The 19,209-nt window shown below is 40.1% G+C and overlaps 1 long non-coding RNA gene across 1 annotated transcript; it reads right to left on the bottom strand.

Moving 5' to 3' along the window:
* Positions 1–14,020: 14,020 nt before the first annotated feature.
* LOC117324991 lies at positions 14,021–17,962 on the bottom strand. The gene is made up of 2 exons (XR_004532110.1): positions 17,928–17,962; positions 14,021–17,316 (listed from the first exon to the last, which is right to left on the bottom strand). It is a non-coding gene; the product is annotated as an uncharacterized LOC117324991 (long non-coding RNA).
* Positions 17,963–19,209: the final 1,247 nt, after the last annotated feature.

Below are 19,209 nucleotides of genomic sequence, written 5' to 3'. Positions count from 1 at the left end.
CCACGGGATATGGGGGTCGGTTTGTGTACATACTAGAGACGGGGAAAGAGAGTAATGTTGCCCTACTGTAACTAGATAGCCTGAAACTCGGAGGCTGGTTCATTTATCATTCTGGTACGAGTTACCGGACGTTATCACCTAGTCGGGACCACGCGCAGTTTTACTGGCAGAGATCTCGCTGATAAGTGCTACTTTTACACTGGAACCTCCCGTGCACGTTGCATTACTAAATCGAGTAACTTTTTCACGGAGATAACTAAGGTTATTATTGTATTTGTTATTTCTTATTTTGAATATGGACTTGTTAATTGGTCGAATCTCTGAAAGTTAAAACAAAAACAAAAAACAAAAAAAAGTATGTCAAGAACATTGAAGACTGGTTAGCTTTCTGTTTTGGGAGTGCACGGTCTGATTCCTTGAGTAAAACCTCTAGACTTCCGTACCACGGTCAGTGATGCTGTACTGTGGTTTAGTATATTGTACCTTGTGATACGCTATAGTAGGATAACTACCGTCCCAGGTATCTGCTACCTTAATCAACATCAGGATGAAAATGTTTACAATGGCAATGACAATTGTTTATGATCGCAAACAGGACAGTGCTGGAATATGAATACAAACACATGCAGTTTTATATAATAATGCTGTTTAAAGAGGACAAAGTAGACGAACAAATGTCGAATGAGCGGACTTACGACAGTTACAGAACCGTTCTAGGTCAAAATGGGGAGATGTCTCACCGATGAAAAGTTACGGTTTATCAAAACATATGTGACAGATAAGTGTGTAGAAAGGTATTCAGAGTTATGTCCCCTTAATCTTATCTCTAACCTATTTCCAGGCGATCAAAGGATCAATGTGGACTAAAATTTTCTATAGCAAAACAGCACAGAAAGTGTCCGAACTATATTTTACTCTTTAAATCTAATATCACGCTTTCCTGTGGAAATATTTAAGGCGAAGAAATTCATTACAATAAACTAACAGTAAATCCAAACGTATACTAAGTTGATATTATCGATCATGCTTTGTCCTCTTAAATCAGGGTTATAGTATAATTCTATAAACATCCATTATTGAATTTTTTGGACTTTGGACCAACCCATAGCCATTTACATTCTTAAGACATGTCTTTATCCTCTTGTGAGAACTTTCTTTCCCAGATGGTTGTTATTTGGTAAAACTCGTTGTCGGCATTTTTTGCATACAATATGTATATAAACAACGAAAGTTTTGGCCAATATGGACACCATAAACAGGTAAATAATTGGGTAATCATTCGGGGAGAAGTAGTTTTAGAATGTTATCATTTAGACTATCGAAATATCCAAGTCGAGGGTGATTCCTACACCAATACAGTTATCATAATTATGACACATACACATGTGATTTACAGTGAGTCTGTATACTGTCTTTTTTCTAACATCGCTCCAGGTTAATCTGTACAATCATTTAGACTATATTTGACGCTTGACGGACGGACGGACGGACGGACGGGCGACGATGTTTCCTCAAAATAGAGATTCCATATTTTACATCAATGAACTAATCAATTGGTACAATAATGAACTCGTCCAAACTATAGAAAACATGGTGTATTTAAGCCATATTCTTTGTTATGTTAAGATTAGGCATTGAAATCCACTTATTCTCAAGAAACATGTTAACTTCCAACAACACGTGTTCTACACAGCGTGCAACGCCGATGATGCAGTTTTCCCATTCATCGTCATCTTATTCCATCACCATTCTACTACTTAAACTACTACTGATAGTCTTCTAACAAATGAAATTTAACATAATCATTGACATTTAATGTATTTACAACATGTTCTAAAAGCTTATCCCTGAATAATGATGGACATTGTATCAACAAATGCTTTGCTATGTTGTCTGTAGTTTTACAACACGGTTTACAGATTACATTCTCAGCTTCTGTCCTATATGAGAGTTTCACTAATTCGACAATTGTCCATGTTAGATTTGGATGTTTCCAGCTCAACTCCCATAGAGGATTTGGGCCCATATACGGATGTATACACTTGTAGTGATTAAGTAGCTTATTATTCTCACATTTATATCACCATTCATTGACATATTATTGCTCTGTAACGTTCTTGTCAAAGAGCTTCCACTGTCTTGAGCCGCATGTCACAGATGAAATTCCATATTTTAACATTGTATCTGATATATCCTTAATAAACATGTCCCACAGAAAATATACATCCCAAATATAAAGTTACATACTCGAATAAGAAACAGGGGTTTCCAGACGAAATCAGTACTGGCATTACACAGCTTGTCCTAAAGAATAATTTGTGTTTTTCGATAGAGTTCTTGTTGTTATTGTGGATGATGGCGTCTTTTCGAATCCTTGACATCTCCTAGCTGCGTACTTTTCAGTTCGCTCTAACTCGATTTTGGGTGACCTTTTAGGATCTGCCCATAGCTCACATCCATACAATAAAGTTGGAAGGACAATCGATTTGACAATCCGTACACTTTTTGATGGGTTCATTCCATTCCGGTGTACTCCGAGCCTAGTAAGACAGTTCATGGTTTTTTCCACACGAATTCGCGATTAACATATCGGTTTTAGGTTATGTCATTACGTTATCCCAGCGTACACTTTTGATGTTGTCCATACAGTCGGTACATTTCCTAAAGAACACTTAGCCTTTACATCACTTTGCGGCCTTTTCCGATTTGGGAATTGCGGCAATGATGATATTGTAGAGTTATAGTTAAGCCTCCATAGCTTCGTATATGTGTAAACGATATCAAGCTGCATCTGTAGCTTTCTGATCGACGCAGCTAGAAGTAAAGTGTCATCAGCTCGGAAACCACACGGAATGTTAATGATTTGGACATACAACCCGAGACTTGCTTTTTCCAATCGAACCGCCAAATCGTCAATAATAACAAGGAAGAGCCGAGCAGGGAGAGTCCGCCCTTGACCGACTCCTTGCTTTATAGGGTACGCCTCGCTCGTTTCCCCATCATAAAGAACGCATGCAGTCACACCAACAGACGAATTATGAAGCATCCGCCAGCATTTGCCATTCATGCCTAAGCAGCAGTCCATTTACCCAAACACTGTTAAATACTTTTGCGTTGCCAAGGAAGGCTACAAAAACTTTTGAATTGCTATCCAGATAGCGGTAAATTAATTTTATTTCACGGTAAATACGGCTGTAATGCTACCGCATTATGGCCGAAATACTTGTCGAAGCTTGTGTGGAAATTCAATTTGTGAACAGTGTTTTGAAATGCACTGCTACATGATTTTTTCAAATAGTTTTTGTGAGACTGGTGTCAGCGTAATGTACCTGTAATTATTCATGTCAGGACGGTCTTTCAAAATGGCGGCCAATGATAGGAACATTGTTGTTAGGAGATATCTCTTAGAATGGCTGTCAGTGATCTTTTAGAATAGCGGTCAATAATTGGTACATCGTTGTAGGTGGATATCATTTAGACTGGCTGTCCATATACTGACCCGCCTCCCTGTCCATATACTGACCCGCCTCCCTGTCCATATGCTGACCAGCCTTCCTGTCCATATGCTGACCCGCCTTCCTGTCCATATACTGACCCGCCTTCCTGTCCATATGCTGACCCGCCTCCCTGTCCATATGCTGACCCGCCTCCCTGTCCATATGCTGACCCGCCTCCCTGTCCATATGCTGACCCGCCTCCCTGTCCATATGCTGACCCGCCTCCCTGTCCATATGCTGACCCGCCTCCCTGTCCATATGCTGACCCGCCTTCCTGTCCATATACTGACCCGCCTCCCTGTCCATATGCTGACCCGCCTCCCTGTCCATATGCTGACCCGCCTTCCTGTCCATATACTGACCCGCCTCCCTGTCCATATGCTGACCCGCCTCCCTGTCCATATACTGACCCGCCTTCCTGTCCATACGCTGACCCGCCTTCCTGTCTATATACTGACCCGCCTCCCTGTCCATATACTGACCCGCCTCCCTGTCCATATACTGACCCGCCTTCCTGTCCATACGCTGACCCGCCTTCCTGTCTATATACTGACCCGCCTCCCTGTCCATATACTGACCCGCCTCCCTGTCCATATACTGACCCGCCTTCCTGTCCATATCCTGACCCGCCTTCCTGTCCATATGCTGACCCGCCTCCCTGTCCATATACTGACCCACCTCCCTGTCCATATACTGACCCGCCTTCCTGTCCATATGCTGACCCGCCTTCCTGTCCATATACTGACCCACCTCCCTGTCCATATACTGACCCACCTCCCTGTCCATATACTGACCCACCTTCCTGTCCATATGCTGACCCGCCTTCCTGTCCATATGCTGACCCGCCTTCCTGTCTATATACTGACCCGCCTCCCTGTCCATATACTGACCCGCCTCCCTGTCCATATGCTGACCCGCCTCCTGTTTGATTCCTATATTTCACAATATACAAGTTACCATCGTTTTATTGTATGCATTCGTATTGTGATCCTGTTTATCTGAAGATCTTTGATCAATCCCAAACATCTGCTCTAGGAAAAATCGTTGAAATAATTTCCCACTCTTTGCACTACAGGTCACTTCTCCAGAATAAGAGAACGCCTAATTAACTTGATATGAAAAAAAATCTGTTCCTGGAAAGGCGAACGACGATAGAGAATATGGTAGTGAACTTATAGTAGACCAGATTCCTTTTTGACAATATCTGTCGGCAGAATACTGACAAAACCATGTAGACAAAATGTGTCCCATTGAAATCGTTTTTTCTATAATTTCTCCTTATATATTCATTATGTGTTGTCTTCAATCTGTAAACCTGTCAATTTAAGGATACTACAGATTCATCCAACTCCATCTACTTACATCGGTCTTTACCGACAGCGTAGCCATCAGTTTACAAAAGAAGCTGTGTGATAAGCGATATTATTTGTTTCAACTTCTTTTTTGAAAGTTTTTCATTTCTAGATAGCAACATACGATGTTTAAACGTTATTGTTCATTTGATTTTGCAACACAGGATTACAAGGCTGATGAAGACTACGGAAGGTTATGATATTCTATGATCTATTGTGATATAAAGTTATACATGGCTCGTCGGCTCTGAACCTCGATTTGACGAAGATTTACGTGGTGCCACTCGTCGACGAAGCATGAGACGCTTTCCCTTCCGAGACACCCTTATTCTCTCCTGTATTCTGAGGGTTGAGTTTACAAATGAGTTATCTCTTATAGTTTCCGTTCAATGATATTATATATGGATATTGAAATATTTAAATGTGTAATACAAATATAACTAAGTGATAAGTTTGCGTGGCGAATAACTGAGCCACAACACAAACACGTATTTTATCAGCCTCGATGTTTGTGTACTGTAAAGAGATAGGTTGTTATTTTGAGATAAATCGACCTCTTCATTCGACAGATAATCTGATTACCAACACTGGGCAGAAGGAAACATGGGTTTAAAACATCTGAAGAACAGGTATGGCATATTCTCCATCCTACGTGGATACATATATCAACATGTGTTTTATAAGACAAATAACACCACAATTTTAGTGCACGGGTCCTGTCATGTCAATATCAGCGGGTCATGTCAGTATAATCAGGTGATGTCACATGCTTCCTGTATCTGTACAACAGCCCTCGACTACGGCTATGTCACATACTTCCTGTATCTGTACAACAGCCCTCGACTACGGCTATGTCACATGCTTCATGTATCTGTACAACAGCCCTCGACTACGGCTATGTCACATACTTCCTGTATCTGTACAACAGCCCTCGACTACGGCTATGTCACATACTTCCTGTACCTGTACAACAGCCCTCGACTACGGCTATGTCACATGCTTCATGTATCTGTACAACAGCCCTCGACTACGGCTATGTCACATACTTCCTGTATCTGTACAACAGCCCTCGACTACGGCTATGTCACATACTTCCTGTATCTGTACAACAGCCCTCGACTACGGCTATGTCACATACTTCCTGTATCTGTACAACAGCCCTCGACTACGGCTATGTCACATACTTCCTGTATCTGTACAACAGCCCTCGACTACGGCTATGTCACATGCTTCCTGTATCTGTACAACAGCCCTCGACTACGGCTATGTCACATACTTCCTGTATCTGTACAACAGCCCTCGACTACGGCTATGTCACATACTTCCTGTATCTGTACAACAGCCCTCGACTACGGCTATGTCACATACTTCCTGTATCTGTACAATAGCCCTCGACTACGGCTATGTCACATACTTCCTGTATCTGTACAACAGCCCTCGACTACGGCTATGTCACATACTTCCTGTATCTGTACAACAGCCCTCGACTACGGCTATGTCACTTTCAGTTTAATGAATATGAATATGAAAATCTATAGCCACAGTGTAATCCTAGACTAAGACATTTCTTTGGTGTAATTGGTATGAACAGGTACCCTCAGTGTAATCCTAGACTAAGACATTTCTTTGGTGTAATTGGTATGAACAGGTAGCCACAGTGTAATCCTAGACTAAGACATTTCTTTGGTGTAATTGGTATGAACAGGTAGCCACAGTGTTATCCTAGACTGAGACATTTCTTTGGTGTAATTGGTATGAACAGGTACCCTCAGTGTAATCCTAGACTAAGACATTTCTTTGGTGTAATTGGTATGAACAGGTAGACACAGTGTAATCCTAGACTAAGAAATTTCCTCGGTGTAATTGGTATGAACAGGTACCCTCAGTGTAATCCTAGACTAAGACATTTCTTTGGTGTAATTGGTATGAACAGGTAGACACAGTGTAATCCTAGACTAAGACATGTCCTTGGTGTAATTGGTATGAACAGGTAGCCACAGTGTAATCCTAGACGAAGACATTTCTTTGTGTAATTGGTATGAACAGGTAGCCACAGTGTAATCCTAGACTAAGACATTTCTTTGTGTAATTGGTATGAACAGGTACCCTCAGTGTAATCCTAGACTAAGACATGTCCTTGGTGTAATTGGTATGAACAGGTAGCCACAGTGTAATCCTAGACTAAGACATTTACTTGGTGTAATTGGTATGAACAGGTAGACACAGTGTAATCCTAGACTAAGACATTTCCTTGGTGTAATTGGTATGAACAGGTACCCTCAGTGTAATCCTAGACTAAGATATTTCCTTGGTGTAATTGGTATGAACAGGTAGTCACAGTGTAATCCTAGACTAAGAAATTTCTTTGGTGTAATTGGTATGAACAGGTAGCCACAGTGTAATCCTAGACTAAGACATGTCTTTGGTGTAATTGGTATGAACAGGTAGCCACAATGTAATCCTAGACTAAGACATTTACTTGGTGTAATTGGTATGAACAGGTAGCCACAATGTAATCCTAGACTAAGACATTTACTTGGTGTAATTGGTATGAACAGGAAGCCACAGTGTAATCCTAGACTAAGACATTTCTTTGGTGTAATTGGTATGAACAGGTAGCCACAGTGTAATCCTAGACTAAGACATTTCTTTGGTGTAATTGGTATGAACAGGTAGCCACAGTGTAATCCTAGACTAAGACATTTACTTGGTGTAATTGGTATGAACAGGTACCCTCAGTGTAATCCTAGACTAAGACATTTCCTTGGTGTAACTGGTATGAACAGGTAGCCACAGTGTTATCCTAGACTAAGACATTTACTTGGTGTAATTGGTATGAACAGGTACCCTCAGTGTAATCCTAGACTAAGACATTTCCTTGGTGTAACTGGTATGAACAGGTAGCCACAGCGTAATCCTAGACTAAGACATTTCTTTGGTGTAATTGGTATGAACAGTTAGCCACAGTGTTATCATAGACAAAGACATTTCTTTGGTGTAATTGGTATGAACAGGTAGCCACAGTGTTATCATAGACAAAGACATTTCTTTGGTGTAATTGGTATGAACAGGAAGCCACAGTGTAATCCTAGACTAAGACATTTACTTGGTGTAATTCGTATGAACAGGTACCCTCAGTGTAATCCTAGACTAAGACATGTCCTTGGTGTAATTGGTATGAACAGGTAGCCACAGTGTAATCCTAGACTAAGACATTTCTTTGTGTAATTGGTATGAACAGGTAGCCACAGTGTAATCCTAGACTAAGACATTTCTTTGTGTAATTGGTATGAACAGGTACCCTCAGTGTAATCCTAGACTAAGACATGTCCTTGGTGTAATTGGTATGAACAGGTAGCCACAGTGTAATCCTAGACTAAGACATTTACTTGGTGTAATTGGTATGAACAGGTAGCCACAGTGTAATCCTAGACTAAGACATTTCCTTGGTGTAATTGGTATGACAGGTAGCCACAGTGTAATTCTAGACTAAGACATTTCTTTATGTAATTGGTATGAACAGGAAGCCACAGTGTAATCCTAGACTAAGACATTTCTTTGGTGTAATTGGTATGAACAGGTAGTCTCAGTGTAATCCTAGACTAAGACATTTTCTTGGTGTAATTGGTATGAACAGGTAGCCACAGTCTTATCATAGACAAAGATATTTCCTTGGTGTAATTGGTATGAACAGGTAGCCACAGTGTTATCCTTGACTAAGACATTTCTTTGGTGTAATTGGTATGAACAGGTAGCCACAGTGTTATCCTTGACTAAGACATTTCTTTGGTGTAATTGGTATGAACAGGTACCCTCAGTGTAATCCTAGACTAAGACATTTGTTTGGTGTTATTGGTATGAACAGGTAGCCACAGTGTAATCCTAGACTAAGACATTTCTTTGGTGTAATTGGTATGAACAGGTAGCCACAGTGTAATCATAGACTAAGACATTTCTTTGGTGTAATTGGTATGAACAGGTAGTCACAGTGTTATCCTTGACTAAGACATTTACTTGGTGTAATTGGTATGAACAGGTAGTCACAGTGTAATCCTAGACTAAGACATTTCTTTGGTGTAATTGGTATGAACAGGAAGCCACAGTGTAATCCTAGACTAAGACATTTACTTGGTGTAATTGGTATGAACAGGTAGCCACAGTGTTATCCTAGACTAAGACATTTACTTGGTGTAATTGGTATGAACAGGTAGTCACAGTGTTATCCTTGACTAAGACATTTACTTGGTGTAATTGGTATGAACAGGTAGTCACAGTGTAATCCTAGACTAAGACATTTCTTTGGTGTAATTGGTATGAACAGGAAGCCACAGTGTAATCCTAGACTAAGACATTTCCTTGGTGTAATTGGTATGAACAGGTAGTCACAGTGTAATCCTAGACTAAGACATTTCTTTGGTGTAATTGGTATGAACAGGTAGCCACAGTGTAATCCTAGACTAAGACATTTCTTTGGTGTAATTGGTATGAACAGGTAGCCACAGTGTAATCCTAGACTAAGACATTTCCTCGGTGTAATTGGTATGAACAGGTAGTCACAGTGTAATCCTAGACTAAGACATTTACTTGGTGTAATTGGTATGAACAGGTACCCTCAGTGTAATCCTAGACAAAGACATTTCTTTGGTGTAATTGGTATGAACAGGTAGCCTCAGTGTAATCCTAGACTAACACATTTCCTTGGTGTAATTGGTATGAACAGGAAGCCACAGTGTTATCCTTGACTAAGACATTTCTTTGGTGTAATTGGTATGAACAGCTAGCCACAGTGTTATCCTAGACTAAGACATTTCTTTGGTGTAATTGGTATGAACAGGAAGCCACAGTGTAATCCTAGACTAAGACATTTCTTTGGTGTAATTGGTATGAACAGGTAGTCACAGTGTAATCCTAGACTAAGACATTTCTTTGGTGTAATTGGTATGAACAGGTAGTCACAGTGTAATCCTAGACTAAGACATTTCTTTGGTGTAATTGGTATGAACAGGTAGCCATAGTGTTATCATAGACAAAGACATTTACTTGGTGTAATTGGTATGAACAGTTTCTATCATACTCCGGTATCTGTCCATATTTCAGTTATTCGTCCTTCATCTGCACATCAAATACTCATTGAGTCAATCAAAACAAATAAACCAGGCCAGAAAACAAATAAACCAGGCCAGAAAACAAATAAACCAGGCCAGAAAACAAATAAACCAGGCCAGAAAACAAATAAACTAGGCAAAAAAACAAATAAACCAGGCCAGAAAACAAATAAAACATATGTATTCCTTAAAAACAAATGTTTATTTACTCATTATATTAATTATATCAAAATTGCATATGGTGTGTATGTTGTATAACGGCATGCATTTATCAGAATGTAATATGGGATAATGAGATAAAAACCTCAACGACAGATATATATCAATGATTCAGTACAGTACTTCGAGTGATACTCAATGAATATTGATATACAATAAAACAAATGTATATATTTATTCTGTACTAATGCTGACCATACTACTCATTATGTTTATAGCTATAACTAACACTAAACGTCTACATTTGTAGTGCACGGTGCTGTTTCTATCCAGTCAATTGACACTGAAATCAAGCCATGGGATACGTATTTTAATGGCCTCCCTTCTGAAGACCCTGCACCCCCTCTTGGATGTGGACAGCTGACAATAAGAAGCAATAAAATGGATGTTAATGTAATAGGTCCTATTTTATTGGTCGGTATGATAGTTACTGGTTTAACATCATGTTATGTTTGGTTCGTATGTTATAATAAGGCTCGGAAACGGAAACTAATGGAAGCCGCTTCACAGTGTAGTAACACCTTCTCTAGCAATGCTGCTTCTTCTGGAACCGAATACCTTAGAGCAGGCCAACAAATAGGTGGCCGGGTTCCACCTACTAATGCCAATGTAAATGATACTACTCTGAGCAGTCACTTACGGGCACACGACTATATTGGGACCCCATACAACGCTGGGGTTGTACGTTTAACCGAACAAGATGTGTCGGATAATCAACTTCCTGGACAAATAAATTTAACATTTGTGGCGGAAGATGGGACCGATGATCAACAAATTCTCGGAGGTTTACCTAGTTATGCTGAGGCGACAACGTCGACGACAATTCAGGATTTGGGTGCTCCTCCAAGGTACGAGGATTTGGAAATCGGTCTTTATTAACGTTATACATTAAATAGCTTTTCTTATTCTTATTTGGGAAATACTGGTACGGAGGATACATTGACGGGACTGGGTGTTCTGTTATATTGTCTGAAATCATTAATCGTCTCCCGACATTTACGGCGGTTCATAGCAAGTGAAAACTCATTTTTGTATCATGGAGAAGACATTTCCAGGTGTGGAGTCGACGGTGTCAACATTTGTGTTAAGACGTTAATGATTACACGTTACCATAGACGTAAGTAAACTAAGATCTTATAAACGTTTACACTGGGTGCGTTCTACGAAGCGTCGTAACTTTGAAGGCAAATATCAATTCTTCATATTTTGAGAAAACTAAACATGAACATGTTGATAGTAACATGTTAGATATCATATGTGCAAAGCAAGAGATTACAATTTTGAAAACATTAGGAACAGGAGATAAACATGTGAAGGATTTTGAGTAAGAACTTAATCTTTTTGCGTTGAGCAAAATTTTCTGAGGGCCAAAAATACAACTTCTTATTGCATTCCATTTGTAATTATGTGCTAAACACGTCTCTAAACAATATAAAATATAATAAATTGCCCAAAAATAGTAATCCGGAGTTTTGCGCAAAGTAATTAAAATCGATTGACAATATTGCCATGTAATTTTTAAAAGAAAAACGAGCATATGGAAAATCTGGTTTACATTGAAATATTGTAAAGTGAACTGAAATAAGATATTTGTACTTGGTGTCATTAGTACACCGGGACTGACATCTACACTAATAGCCAACTAATATGAACAACAGTAGTGTCCTCGTGGTTTGGCGAGTACAAGTGTGAAAGAATATCTAAATACTGTGTTCTTGTCCTGCCTGTCCAGACTCTATAATCTGCATCATCCACAGAGGAGAAACGCAGAGTAAAGGACAAGTCCTACATTAATAGGATGTGTAATATCCCCAAAATATTAAGGATTTCCTTTGATCTAGGAGGTGTCAACACATCGTGAGGACCAATGACACCACGGTTTGTAATGAAAGATGAGTTGGTGTTTTGCGCGCTTGGGCGAAATGGTCGAGTGTTGATTGAAACCCTTCATACACAGTGTGCATTTGGAGTGGGAAGACAGGCCATAACGTAGATCGTTTCAGATAACAAAATGCATTGCTTAACTAAGCAAATCACATGTGTGTCAACTTTATTATAATAAATAGTGTAACGTATTAATTAGTTACCTTGGTACATCAAAATGTATTAATCTTTTTTTTCTAAAATTGTGCATAATATTTCATCCTCCCGCTCACATCCTGTCCACTATTTCATCCTGCCGCTAGCAGCACGTTTACTATTTAATCCTCTCGCAAACATCCTGTCCACTATTTAATCCTCTCGCAAACATCATGTTCACTATTTCATCCTCCCGCTAACATCCTGTCCACTATTTCATCCTCCCGCTCACATCCTGTCCACTATTTCATCCTCCCGCTAACAGCACGTTTACTATTTAATCATCCCGCTAATATCATGTTCACTATCTTATCCTCTGCTTTCATCACGTTTACTATTTCATTCTCCCGCAAATATCACGTTTACTTTTTCATTCTCCCGCAAATATCACGTTTACTATTTCATCCTCCCGCTCACATCCTGTCCACTATTTCATCCTCCCGCTCACATCATATCCACTATTTCATTCTCCCGCTAACATCCTGTCCACTATTTCATCCTCCCGCTAACAGCACGTTTACTATTTAATCCTCCCGCTAACATCATGTCCACTATTTCATCCTCCCGCTCACATCCTGTCCACTATTTCATCCTCCCGCTCACATCATATCCACTATTTCATTCTCCCGCTAACATCCTGTCCACTATTTCATCCTCCCGCTAACAGCACGTTTACTATTTCATCCTCCCGCTCACATCATATCCACTATTTAATCCTCCCGCTAACATCCTGTCCACTATTTCATCCTCCCGCTATCAGCACGTTTACTATTTAATCCTCCCGCAAACATCATGTTCACTATTTCATCCTCCCGCTAACATCATGTTCACTATTTCATCCTCCCGCTAACATCATGTTCACTTTTTCATTCTCCCGCAAATATCACGTTTACTATTTCATCCTCCCGCTCACATCCTGTCCACTATTTCATCCTCCCGCTCACATCATATCCACTATTTCATTCTCCCGCTAACATCCTGTCCACTATTTCATCCTCCCGCTAACAGCACGTTTACTATTTAATCCTCCCGCTAACATCATGTCCACTATTTCATCCTCCCTCTCACATCCTGTCCACTATTTCATCCTCCCGCTCACATCATATCCACTATTTCATTCTCCCGCTAACATCCTGTCCACTATTTCATCCTCCCGCTAACAGCACGTTTACTATTTCATCCTCCCGCTCACTTCATATCCACTATTTAATCCTCCCGCTAACATCCTGTCCACTATTTCATCCTCCCGCTATCAGCACGTTTACTATTTAATCCTCCCGCAAACATCATGTTCACTATTTCATCCTCCCGCTAACATCATGTTCACTATTTCATCCTCCCGCTAACATCATGTTCACTATTTCATCCTCCCGCTAACATCATGTTCACTATTTCATCCTCCCGCTCACATCATGTTCACTAATTCATCCTCCCGCTAACATCATGTTCACTATTTCATCCTCCCCCTCACATCCTGTCCACTATTTCATCCTCCCGCTAACAGCACGTTTACTATTTAATCCTCCCGCTAACATCATGTTCACTATTTCATCCTTCCGCTAACATCCCGTCCACTATTTCATCCTCCCGCTAACAGCACGTTTACTATTTAATCCTCCCGCTAACGTCATGTTCACTATTTCATCCTCCCGATAACATCATGTTCACTATTTCATCCTCCCGCTCACATCCTGTCCACTATTTCATCCTCCCGCTCACATCCTGTCCACTATTTCATCCTCCCGCTAACAGCACGTTTACTATTTAATCCTCCCGCTAACATCATGTTCACTATCTCATCCTCCGCTATCATCACGTTTACTATTTCATTCTCCCGCAAATATCACGTTTACTATTTCATTCTCCCGCAAATATCACGTTTACTATTTCATTCTCCCGCAAATATCACGTTTACTATTTCATCCTCCCGCTAACATCATGTTCACTATCTCATCCTCCGCTTTCATCACGTTTACTATTTCATTCTCCCGAAAATATCACGTTTACTATTTCATCCTCCCGCTAACAGCACATTTACTATTTAATCCTCCCGTTAACATCATGTGCACTATTTCATCCTCCCGCTAACATCATGTTCACTATTTCATCCTTCCGCTAACATCATGTTCACTATTTCATCCTCCCGCTCACATGCTGTCCACTATTTCATCCTCCCGCTCACATCCTGTCCACTATTTCATCCTCCCGCTAACAGCACGTTTACTATTTAATCCTCCCGCTTACATCATGTTCACTATCTCATTCTCTGCTTTCATCACGTTTAATATTTCATCCTCCCGCTAACATCATGTTCACTATCTCATCCTCCGCTTTCATCACGTTTACTATTTCATTCTCCCGCAAATATCACGTTTACTATTTCATTCCCCGCAAATATCACGTTTACTAATTCATGCTCCCGCAAATATCACGTTTACTATTTTATTCTCCCGCAAATATCACGTTTACTATTTTATTATCCCGCAGATATCACGTTTACTATTTCAACCTCCCGCTAACAGCACGTTCACTATTTCATCCTCCCGCTTTCATCACGTTTACTTTTTCATCCTCCCGCTTTCATCACGTTTACTATTTTATCCTCCCGCTAACATCATGTTCACTATCTCATCCTCCCGCTTTCATCACGTTCACTTTTTCATCCTCCCGCTTTCATCACGTTTACTATTTCATCCTCCCGCTAACATCATGTTCACTATCTCATCCTCCCGCTTTCATCACGTTTACTTTTTCATCCTCTCGCCAACATCATGTTCACTATTTCATCCTCCCGCTAACATCACGTTTACTTTTTCATCCTCCAGTTAACAGGATGTACAATTTTTCATCTTTCCGATGACATTATCAGTTCACCTCGTATTTTATTGATACTTGATGTACATCTTAGCCGATGTAGTCTCGATGATTAGACTGTGATTAATAGTAATAAAGCAATCTAGCGTTATGACTAAGGTAGACAGTGGTGAGAGGTACTCAATGTCATCTGAGCTCGTCTCATATTCAGTTCAACCATAAACGACCGCAGCGTTAGTTTAGCGAGTGATTCATTTATGTTAAACTATTCATATTTTGTTACCGAGGATAATGTATTTTCCAAAATTTGACAAATCTTTATATCATTTCCAAAAGTTGTATGAATTACGCCAGCTAGGTTTTTTTTTACCGTAATACGTTTGATAAAATCTTTTCTAATGCCCCGGTATCTAGTTAATTACTTTATACTTAAATGATATATTCGTCTTCAATTTCACCACTGTTACAAAAAGTGCAAATTCTGTCATAAATCCTACCGGTTACAATATCTTTGTTGATGTGAAGACAATATAATTTTTCGATTTCTTTGGTGTTCTGTAAGTCATGAGATTTGTTTTAACATATAACCAAACAAGGTCAAAATGTCTCTCTCAGTAGATACACTTTTCTGTTACATGTCACAAAAGCAACACCTACATGTACGCTACAAATTTATATACATACAGATTGCCATAAATATTTAAATAAACATGAATAGATTTGTCAATATGTGTAGTACGATCACAAAATGACAGTTATAATAAACATCTCCCCGATTGTTGAATATCTATACCCGTCTCAGTTTGAAAAAAATGCGCTTAGAATAATAGAATAATGATCTATTTCACTGTTAACGCACACTCACACCCTAGACGGTCACAGACAACTCACATCCTAGACGGTCACAGACAACTCACACCCTAGACGGTCACAGACAACTCACACCTTAGACGGTCACAGACAACTCACATCCTAGACGGTCACAGAGAACTCACACCCTAGACGGTCACAGACAACTCACATCCTAGACGGTCACAGACAACTCACACCCTAGACGGTCACAGACAACTCACATCCTAGACGGTCACAGACAACTCACACCCTAGACGGTGACAGACAACTCACACCCGAGGGGTGACAGAGAATTCACACCCTAGACGGTCACAGACAATTCACACCCTAGACGGTCACAGACAACTCACAACCTAGACGGTCACAGACAACTCACAACCTAGACGGTCACAGACAACTCACACCCTAGACGGTCACAGACAACTCACAACCTAGACGGTCACAGACAACTCACAACCTAGACGGTCACAGACAACTCACAACCTAGACGGTCACAGACAACTCACATCCGAGGTGTCACAGAGAACTCACACCCCACGGCGACATGGAACTCACAGGTAAAACAGTTGAAAAATCAGTAAATGATGGTGGAAAAAGTAAAGAATGTACATATGGCTCTGGCAAGGAATGACGAAGTCCTTCTGTCATTGTAATTATTGAATGTCCTTCACATTGAGATAAATATCTATGACGTATCGTGCAGATCAAAATCCAAATCCTCGTATTTCGGAGGGGCATCCAAACCCGGACTTATTTTCGATTTGGTCGCCTCATTATAACTTGGCAGACCAACCAGTCCTCCCTGAATTTGACGTTGTTCGTCCCTCTCAGTTTCCATCACAAATGATGAGTTATTTTGTCCTGTCGGCTGATTGTTCGATATAACTTTCCCCAGAGTAAAGAATTCGCTGTCCATTTCTAAGGCGTCCATTATCTGTGTTATTGGGACTGGCCATAGTACGGTGTACCCTAGCATCAGTAGAAGTTACGTCACCGCGCCCAGGTCTGATGCGGTGGGAAGTTCTGGTAGCACCCCGTCCGTTAACATCAGTAGGTGGAACCCGGTTTGTTGCTAGCTGTGTTCTACCTGCTGTAAGGCCCTGGGGTCGGGTAAGGCCCTGGGGTCGGGAAGAAGCACGAGTTGATTCCGTTATCAACTTTCTATTAACCACGGTCTCATAGCACATTAACCAAATAGCAAATGAAAACAGACATAGAACAATGATTCCAACCAACACAAGAGGGTAAACTGGAATGACGAGCATATTTTTGCCTTTCAGAAGAAAAATATCAACGGTTGAAGTAAAAGTCAGAAGAAAAACATCAGGTAAACATTTCACAACAGAACGTCTCAGTCGATTAATTCAGCGTCCAGTTGATGGAGAATGAATCGGAACACTGGAATGTAAAAAAAAAAAACATTATTTATAACAATTATTTAATTACAGCATTAATTCATACCTGTCATATCAATAACAACAGATTGTATAAACATCACACGATCACAGAATTCATATAAACAACATGGTGACAATGCATTTTATTAACACAACTCCACACGATTATAAACAGTTTTCGGATTTACCAAATTTGATCTTACTTAGACATTTCTAAACATTTACTTGGCCATGTTGTCATGTACAGAGTTACGAAATGTCCAGACGCTGGTGACCGTTCTAGATATTCAATCTGTCGTTATCTTTTATGTCTATATCTTGTGAAAGTGACGTCATCCTCGTCAAAATATTGACATTTGTATATGTGTATCACTGGAAGGTTTTTAGCTATTATTGTTACAGTTAATTTAAAAGAGTGGAACTAATAATGTCCTAAATACATAGTTATAACAGTACAGGAAGTGATATATTATTATTTACATTACGAGATGTTGTGAGTCACGTAGTACCTCTACATCATGACCGTGTCTAATCATATAGTACATACATAGACTCGTTCTGAGATATATCGTAATATATATCAAATCAATTTCAGTAATTAATATACCATACCTGTTCTCCAGACATTTAACCCTGTGTCCACTTCCTTCTGTTGGGGCTATATCTATAATCATATTCATGTGACCTTTCTATTGAAGGGGTCGATTTATCTCAAAATACCAACGTATCTCACTATCCTAGCTGTACGCAAACAAAGCTAACCATATGTCGTCCACCTCTGTATGTGTGAGATACACATGTAGGATTTCAGGAGTCTATCCAATAAAGCTGTCAAACGTGGACAAATTAGGGCCAGAAACGAATCATACCATAGTTTTCCAAACAGAAGAAAGCTCCTAGATTCATTGTCGCAAAGGAGAGGATAATATAATCCATACTAACATGATAGTTGACGTTTATTCCCCACCTGTGATAGTTGACTTTTATTCCCCACCTGTGATAGTTGACGTTTATTCCCCACCTGTGATAGTTGACTTTTATTCCCCACCTGTGATAGTTGACTTTTATTCCACAGCTGTGATAGTTGACGTTTATTCCCCACCTGTGATAGTTGACTTTTATTCCCCACCTGTGATAGTTGACTTTTATTCCCCACCTGTGATAGTTGAAGTTTATTCCCCACCTGTGATAGTTGACTTTTATTCCCCACCTGTGATAGTTGACGTTTATTCCCCACCTGTGATAGTTGACGTTTATTCCCCACCTGTGATAGTTGACGTTTATTCCCCACCTGTGATAGTTGACGTTTATTCCCCACCTGTGATAGTTGACTTTTATTCCCCACCTGTGATAGTTGACTTTTATTCCCCACCTGTGATAGTTGACGTTTATTCCCCACCTGTGATAGTTGACTTTTATTCCCCACCTGTGATAGTTGACTTTTATTCCCCACCTGTGATAGTTGACTTTTATTCCCCACCTGTGATAGTTGACTTTTATTCCCCACCTGTGATAGTTGACTTTTATTCCCCACCTGTGATAGTTGACTTTTATTCCCCACCTGTGATAGTTGACTTTTATTCCCCAAATGTGATAGTTGAAGTTTATTCCCCACCTGTGATAGTTGACTTTTATTCCCCACCCGTGATAGTTGACGTTTATTCCCCACCTGTGATAGTTGACGTTTATTCCCCACCTGTGATAGTTGACTTTTATTCCCCACCTGTGATAGTTGACTTTTATTCCCCACCTGTGATAGTTGACTTTTATTCCCCACCTGTGATAGTTGACTTTTATTCCCCACCTGTGATAGTTGACTTTTATTCCACACCTGTGATAGTTGACGTTTATTCCCCACCTGTGATAGTTGACTTTTATTCCCCACCTGTGATAG

This window comes from Pecten maximus, chromosome 4 (assembly GCF_902652985.1).
Source record: "Pecten maximus chromosome 4, xPecMax1.1, whole genome shotgun sequence".
Taxonomy (NCBI): domain Eukaryota; kingdom Metazoa; phylum Mollusca; class Bivalvia; order Pectinida; family Pectinidae; genus Pecten; species Pecten maximus.
Note: the sequence above shows the minus strand (reverse complement) of the source record. Positions and strands in the feature narration are given on the sequence as shown.